We start from the raw sequence: 7,510 nt of genomic DNA, 5'->3' as shown, positions 1-7,510 counted from the left end.
GAAAGTGTGCAGTGCTTCAACTCTTCATTTCCCTGACAGTGAAATACTTTGATACTTCAATCCAAATATCTCACAGCAGCAGACAGACAAGAAAACAATGATTATAGCATTCAGATTTTTGGTCACACAGAAAAATACTTATAGGCACACGTAATTGAAATGCGTCTGGTTTAACATGGTTTGATTCACCTGTGCTTTCATTGGAATTGGCTAGCCTGGGTATACCCATACTGCCTTGCGCGCTCGATTTAATTTCGAACCTGCAGGCGATCTCATTTGTGATTAGTCTGGCGTTAGCCAGGCTAGGAATTGGCAGGTGTAAATATGAAAATGTTTACCACTAGAGACCTAACTGTCTCTCAATATGTTGCTGCTATTTTTCTTTATAAGGCCATCAGTCAAACTGTCCTACCTGAAAATCATCCACACTACGCGTGTCTTGGACGATCCACGTGCTAATTGGCATTGATTAGTTAGCATAAAGCAGCTAGCATTGTGGTTCGGGTCAAAGGTGAGAGTTCGTCCAATCAGAGGCCTTGGTCGTCCTCACCTGACTTGATGGGGTTATTTCTGGCGTCTTTGGGGACACCTGCTGGTTTAATTATAAATAGTTTAAAAACTGTGTTAAAAATAATTAATGAATTAATTAGATTAAATTCCTATCAATCTACTTCAGTTTTTGTTTGTTCATTGTTTTTGTCCAGTTTAATATTTTATTTGTTTATTTGTTCATTTATTCATTCATATAATTAATTCATATTATTATTATAATTATTATAATATTATTATTATTTTACTACTACTACTTTCTTGTGACAAGGACTTTTCTCTTTTCACTTTTATTGTTTGAGGGATGTTTCACCTTTATGCATTCAGGGGTGGAAGGTGGAACGATATTATGAGTGAGTGGGTTATAGTGGACAAGAAAAATTAGCTGTATAACAAAACAATGAAGCATTAGAAATAACACAAGATAAAAATGGGATACAAAGCCAAAAGCCAAATGTTGTTTTTAAAAGGTACTTAAAAGAGAACTATAACATCAAAAGATGAAGTAGAAGAAGTTTCCTATGTCAAAACAAAACAAAAAAAACATTCTCTTAGATGATTTTCAGTGTGTCTGTAATTTCTTTCCGGAAAGGCATCAGGAGGCATATAAGTGCCAGCATCAGCTGGCAAACACAAACACAAGAGTTTCTGGGATGTCTGATTTGGAGGCGGAGGGCGTTACAAGCATCTGACAACTGTTGTTCTTGAGAAAAGAGCTGCAGACACATTCAAAACACAAATAGACCCATTTTTGGGAGTTTTTGTTTTTAGACAAAATGAAAATGACGTGTTTGGACATGAATCTATTCCCTGTGGGAAATGAAAGGTGAGGATAAAGTGGAAGTGGAGCGCTGAAGAGGCAGCCCCACAGTGAAGTCAATCTGAGAGGAAACTGACTGTGAGTCAATATGAAATTGATTTTTTCTTTATTTTCATGGAGGTATGGAGAAAAATAAACTCACTGTGAGTTTAAGACCACTACACTTGTGCCTTGTGACCATTCAGGAAATGTCACCAGTTTATTCCTTCATTCTTTAATATTCATTTTTATATTTTGGTCAGCACCCAACAATGCTTTGTGTCATTGTTCTTCCACCGGATGTGTCAGACATTCAGGCCGGGTAACAATAGTGTGATTGTCTTTTTTTCTCCTCATTATCTTATATCAATTCCAACCCGCCTCCTCACACCAGAACAATTACAGAGAGGGCTGAAAAATGGACACTGTGAGTGAAAATCTATTTAAGGTGTTGGGCTAGAAATGACTTGATGTGGATGAAGGGATAATGGGCCACTGTCAGAGTGTCTGATGGATTAGCAGAGAAGCACAAATGAAGATTGTCCCTTGTTTTAGCTCACATGTGAAGCTGCGGGGGCTGTTTCCATGACATGTTTTATTAAAAATGTCCCAAAGGACATTCACATCTCCCTTAAAAGCATTTACATTTTGTCTGCTAAGAACCCCGGAGGATTTTTGGTCACATTACACTTCCATTTTTCATTAAAATCAGAGGCATGCAGAGAACTAGAATAAGTATTTAAATTTGCACAAACTAAACATTACAGAGGTCATATAGGGAGCTCACTGGCACCATGGGCAGTTTAAAGTGAAACATGGAGGAGTAGTGGCCTCAGCAGGTGTACGCTACTTAAGATACAATACAAAGGCTTTCTGTGTTACAATAAACCAGTCGTATTGATTAAGTGAGGGTCTATACTTCCCCTGCCTCTAGCACACTGATTGTAACAGCTGAGCACAGACTCTGAGCCCAATAGAGACACAGAGGCAGATGTGCACAATAAAACAGCTCTTTACTCGGCCAAGAGGCCAACAAATGGGCTTCTGCAACAGGAGATCAGTACAAACAAGCAACAAATGGACTGAGGCGGCAAGCTGAGAAAATTGGAAAAAGAAGAGTGAAACCTGGGGCTGTAGGGAGTGAAACGGAAAACTGAATACTTTGAGGATCAGATGGATTATCAGGTGAGAGCTCTCTAGTGACAGCTGCAGGACAGGTGGGGGAAGACAGCCTCTGAAATAACAACAGTAGCTAAATAGTGGTCATCAATGGAGAAGGACATTAGGGATAATGAAGTAGAGTTAAAGTTACAAGTGCAACATAGTAGCAGCCTGTAACAGTGGTTGGACAACACTGAAAGTTAACATGCATGTTGATCATATCACTTGATCTTCCAATCAGACACATATCCTTCAGTTTAATGACAGGTTGGACTCTGGCTGCATTATTTGTCTGACAGTGCATGATTCCATCACAGCAGACTTGCATTCATACACCAGGCCTTCACATGTGTAATTGATTTCAGCATCTGCAAACCTGTTGTGAATCAGCCCAGACAGAAACAATAACCATTTCCAAATTAATTTGCTCAGGTTGTACTGGAAGACTAATCTGTCTCTGTATCTGTCTGCTCCAATCTGTGTCTCACTGTGTGTTGTCTCACTCTCGCTCCCTCCTTGCTATATGGACAGATAATGTTATTTACAATATACACCAAAACTTTACCATCATTAACATTGGTTTGCTACAATTGATTATAGCTGTTTTTTTTTCTTTTTTTAATGTATTCTTTCTTTCTTTCTTACTTTCTTTCTTTCTTTCTTTCTTTCGTTCTTTCTTTCTTTCTTTATCTATATATATATATATATATATATATATATATATATATATATATATAATATATAGAGGATTTGTTTTGGTGTGGGGACAATATCTGATCTGTCAATCGTGCAAAGGCTTAAAGTCACAATATCCACTCACTGGAATGACACAATATGTTTTAAAATGACCAAGACTTTCCCACTTTCCCCATATAGATTTATCCTCCAGAGGCATGTTCCATGAAGCAAGTTTAACGTATGATCCAGGGAAATTTGAATAAGTCAGACTCATTTTAAGGAAAATTCAACTAGTTTTCCAGCATAAGTGGAACCATGCTGAATTACACAAACATATGTGGTGGAGTGTAACGTCCATGCATCCTTCTTTCTAACTCAAACCACGTTTTCTTTATGTGTATTACAGCAGCTCTGTATCCTTAATGAGTGTATATGTCTATAGATGTGCGCACTTTGGTTTGTCTTTAATTTGTTGGAGGAGTTCAGCTTCTTGCTGCAGCACGAATAAGTCCTTTGAGAAAAATATCAGTACTCTTATAAAGTATATCAGGTCTTTTCTGTATTCTCAAGTTCATAATTGGAAAAAATACAATTAAGTGTTACAGTGAAATTGGGAAAGGAAAATGAATGAATTAAATTTGTGGGACTTGTGGGGCCAGTTAGATTTAAAGACACTTGCAAAGTGTGGTAGTGTAGTCAAATTGTTATATACCAAAGTAGTAGCAGATTTATTATTTTTTTCTCTTCTCTTCTATTTTTTCTTTTTTTCTCTCTCTCCTTTCTCCTCTTACTCATTGTCTCTTCCCCTTGAGAAGGAAATTATATTAACTGTTGCGCTGGACCTTCTCCATGACTCGGCCTGCTGAGGTGAACATGACCTGAGGGAGCTATGAGAAGGGTGTTTACAAGTTCTTTTGCTGTGTCTCTCTTACACACACACACACACACACACACACACACACACACACACACACACACACACACACACACGTAAGACAATAGCAAAGCAAAGGTCAAAATGTGGCATTACAGACTGTGTGTATGTACATGTGTGCTCTGCTACTGAGCTCCTGGTGTTCAAAAAACAAGACATTAAGGCTGTTTATGTCACTTTCTGAGGTTATTTTTTAGCATATTTACTGAAGCATGAAAACTGCTGTTAACACTGGACACCACCTTTTCCCCAAACTTTTTTTTAAAATCATAATTGTTTGTTTTTTTAACTAGATCATTAAATTCACTGTAGTATGTAGCATGTCATTTTCAAGTCCTCATTACATTAAAGCAATATAAAAAGGAGGGTGATTAGACTAAATATAGAATAAGTTTTAAAAACCTGTTTTAAGTTTTCACTTAAAGTGGACTGCCAACACACACAGGAAGTTGCATAATGTGAGCGGCTGAATGTGTCATATTTCCGTCATTCATCATTTTGTACAGTATGAAATGTAAATGTTACATTAATAAAACATACTGTGAAAGGAAACACTCTCATATCACACATTAAGAGAAAGTCTGCATTATTTTAAACACCCTCAAAAGGCAGTTCTCTCAAATGAGACATCCTCCTCCTTCCATGCATGTTACTGCTCTCCATATTAACAAAGACAGCATGTGGTGCAGATGGAGAGCAGCGTTGCCTTGGATGCTTGTTGCACAGTTAAGCCCTGAATTCATAAAGATTCTCATCGGTGAAAACAAATACTTCAATAGTCTTGTTTTACTTAGAAAGCTTCCTGAGTGAAATGACCCTGAATTATTCAGGTGGCAGCCGCTATAACAACTTCTCTAAATGCTAGGAAGATGCTTCAGTGCTTCCTTTCATATTCTTTACGAAAGGAAAAGAGATAATGTCGTCCCACAATGTCGTCCCATAATTCCTTGCAGCAGCATCATTTAAAGTGACGCATAATTCATCCATTCGTGCTCAGCATATAAACCATCACACCACAGAAGTTTGTTTTTCAAGAAAAAAAGTGAATCTGAGACTTTTTAACCAGATACTGTTAAGATACTAGATACTTAATAAAGATGTAGATTTGTAGACTTGACATGTTCCTATCTTGCATGAATTCAGAAATTGTTTTCATACAATCATACTGGGAATCATGTTGACAAATATGAGTGGACAGGAGTGTGAGAAATCATTCTCAATATGAAGGTTTTTAATACCAACCTTCATAATAAAGTCATATATTTCACCATGTTTAAATAGCCTGCATGAAACACACAGGGCAAAATATCTGAGATGTGTTTTTAATGGTTCACCACCTTATCAATAACTTCCACAGTCACATATTTACATATCCTAGTGTATGCGCAGTCAGGTCCTCTTCCTGAGTCCCTATGAATTCTCCTTCACATCTTTTCTTGACCTCAGGACATTTTCAATCAAGGTTAAGGAAAAGTGGTTATTATAACACATAAGATGTAATTTCTCGGGCTATTCAACTGCAGCCTAGCAGTAATGACTCCTGCTTGACCTAATTCATCGAGGGTCAAGCATCAGGACCAAGCTTTAAAAAAACCTACAACAAACACATCCTGAGGTACATTTCCATTATGATGTGACCTTTAAAGTAAGAAATTGTGGCTTGTATGGGGTCAGTATCAGTTATTGATTCAAACTGCTTATACCAGAACTACTCAAACTGGTGAAGATGAATGATTTATATTTTTTAATTATTGAAACAATGGCTGAAAAATGCCCTCTGCTGCATTCACCACAAGGTTAAATCCGAATGGAAATAGGCTCAAAAGACGCTTCAGGGCAAACACAGCTGGCATATGATTTTGTGCAGAAATTATTCCAAATATAGCGACATGATAATGGTAATTTAAGTTTTAAATCCCTCATGTTGTATTCTTACACCAGTGTGAAAGATCCATGCTGTGGCTTAACTTGAAGCTGGACTGTTGTAGCATGGTTTATTAGCTGGGTGTCTGTTCTCTTGACAGTTTGTCACTGCAGCAGACAAGGAACAGTCAGAGAGCTGTCCTCGATCTGTAACCACATTAAACTCTCGTCAGGAAGGATTTTCCTTTCCTAATTGAATTGACTCTATGTGTGGGCTGTCTGCTTCACTGACTTCACTATCTCCGTCTGCCCATCTTGTCTTTAAGACTATTTATTTTCTGTTTATCTGGCTTTTGTTGGTTTAGTCACTGTCTTCTTCTTTAAATTTGGAGGTGCTTTTTTGCTGTTGAATATAGAAACATATCCTGCCAAAAGAAAGTCGGACAAGATTGATTTTGATTAGCAAATGCACTATCTTAAAATTGCTTTAAATTTGCATTACTGCCAATCAGTTTTCAGTGTGAGTTAACATTAAAGTTTTATTTTGCTAAAATATCTTGGAATGACGTGAAACAACACAGTGAAATTATGCATTTGTCCATTATCCATTTTTACAGCATCCATGTTGCTGCTTTTCTGCAGCCAATAAATCATCTTTTTAGGCTATTTATCTGATGTTTGCACAATACCACTTTTTGCTCTGTAAAAAAAAGTGCAGCCCTGGATGATGTGTGTTTCTCTGAGGATATTTATCCTGCAGGTTTGACCAGCTCTATCAGTGCTCTGCAGTCTGTGGAGATGAATAGAGTCTGACTGAGCTGAATCCAAAACATGCTGCCAAAGCAAAGTGAAGCTGAACTCAGAGTCATAAAGTTTCATCTGTCGAACTGCAGCAAAAGTTGAACGATGAGGAATATATGTATATTTATTTTTATTCTACTGTGCATGCTTTATTATTCATGATAGTGTGTGGGTATGAGTGTTATGTGTTTACATGAATGTTTATCAGTATATGTGTGAACATATGCTGATGTGTGTGTGTGTGTGTGTGTGTGTGTGTGTGTGTGTGTGTGTGTGTGTGTGTGGGTCTCAGTGCTCTGACTTGTTTGTAACTCATTTTGAACAGACCAAAAGCTTTTAATCTCTCGGTCTCTTGCTGGAGCGTCCCTGCTGGCTGCAGTTTACAGCTTCACATCCACTGTCAATGAAAAACAGAAAAACAGGACGAAGTCAGAAAAACAAATTTCAGCCGAAAGGGTTGTTTGAGTGTTTGCCGTCGCTCTGAGATACCTGAACAATGACAGTTCTATGTGGAGTTTTGGTTCGCCTCAGTTCATACAGGTGTGTCCACAATGCAAACATCAACAAAGAGTAATATTTATGTAGCTCTACACAACCATCTACACAACACTACACTTTCTTTTGCAGTAACTATATGCATTCAAGCACAATGTTACTGTGTGCTTCAATAAAACCTGCAGTCCAAGTTCTTTGTTAAATGTTTTACTGAGACTTCAAATCTAAAG

Source organism: Centropristis striata, chromosome 12 (assembly GCF_030273125.1).
Source record: "Centropristis striata isolate RG_2023a ecotype Rhode Island chromosome 12, C.striata_1.0, whole genome shotgun sequence".
In the NCBI taxonomy this organism is placed as follows: domain Eukaryota; kingdom Metazoa; phylum Chordata; class Actinopteri; order Perciformes; family Serranidae; genus Centropristis; species Centropristis striata.
This window is presented reverse-complemented; position numbering follows the sequence as displayed.